This window comes from Delphinapterus leucas, chromosome 4 (assembly GCF_059928025.1).
Source record: "Delphinapterus leucas isolate spDelLeu-1000000601 "Yukka" chromosome 4, BTC_Dleu_Yukka2, whole genome shotgun sequence".
Classification (NCBI taxonomy): Eukaryota; Metazoa; Chordata; class Mammalia; order Artiodactyla; family Monodontidae; genus Delphinapterus; species Delphinapterus leucas.
The window spans coordinates 62,970,631-62,971,907 of NC_143132.1; the positions used below are offsets into that span (position 1 = coordinate 62,970,631).

General features: G+C 35.6%; 1 non-coding gene across 1 annotated transcript; it reads left to right on the top strand.

Annotated features, from left to right (window-relative positions):
- Positions 1-913: 913 nt before the first annotated feature.
- On the top strand, positions 914-1,022 carry LOC115802410 (U6 spliceosomal RNA). Its single transcript, XR_004022876.2, has one exon. It is a non-coding gene; the product is annotated as a U6 spliceosomal RNA (small nuclear RNA).
- Positions 1,023-1,277: the final 255 nt, after the last annotated feature.

A 1,277-nucleotide genomic window follows, 5' to 3' on the forward strand; every position in this document is an offset into this window, starting at 1 on the left:
TTGACAAAGGGCAGCACAGGCAGAAGTGGTTTTGCCACTGTCTGCTCCATGGTCAGGATCTGTAAAATGGGGGGAATCCTAACAGTGAAAGCATCCATGGTTCTCATGGAGGAATAAAGCTGACGTAGTTTGTGAACAACAAGTATTCTTACCATCATTATTACTATTACCACCTATCCACACACTTTTTATAAGGAGATATAAAACTTGTTCAGATAGGATAAATCTTTCCTTTTCTGTATTCAAATCAACCAGTTAAAAATACTTATAAAACATAGATGACTGACACTGAATCAGATACTCCAAGAGAAGCATAAGATAGAATGACCATCTTCGTGTGGCCATCAATCTTTTTAGACAGAATAAACTAATATATATGAAGTGATTTATAAAGTCATTTCAGAATAGCCCTAGAAAGTATATAATTAAATATTAAATTACACACAGTCAGGCACAAGTACTAAAATAAATCGGAGAAGGGACAGATCAGTACACACTAAAATGGAAAGACAGTAAAATTTTGCGCAAAGGGCATACTATCAGGAATCAGAATACCTAGTAGTTTAATGTAATGTGGGGATTGTGCTTGGTTTTGTCACCTGTGAAATGGGAATGACAGTAATACATACCTCTTAGGGTTATTTCAAGAGTTAGAGGAAATGTGAAAATGAAAAAAAAAATCTGACTTTATAAAGCAAGACACATTTTCTGTTTTATCATTATTGATGTTTAGCCCATCTTTTATGAAATGAAGAGGATTTATGCCGTCCTTGAAAAAAGTATAAGCTAGAGAAGAGGGAGGACAGTTATCTAGGAAAAGAGGAAGAGAGGAAGAAAAAGTAGAGGGGGAAATAAGCAATAGGCATAAGAAAGACAAAGACCTGGGAAGGAGGGCAATAAAAACCACAGGCAGGTGCTCACTTCGGCAGCTCATATATACTAAAATTGGAATAATACAGAGAAGATTAGCATGGCCCCTGCCCAAGGATGATACACAAACTCACGAAGCGTTCCATATCTTTTAAATTGGGAGACTGGGATTGACATATACACACTATTGTATATAAAACAGATAACTAATAAGGACCTACTGTATAGCACAAGGAACTCTACTCAATACTCTGTAATGACCTATGTGGGAAAAGAATCTCAACAAGAGTGGATATATGTATATGTATAACTGATTCACTTTGCTGTACAGCAGAAACTAACACAACACTGTCAATCAACTATACTCCAATAAAAATTCATTTTAAAAACCTACAGGTAGTTGACTT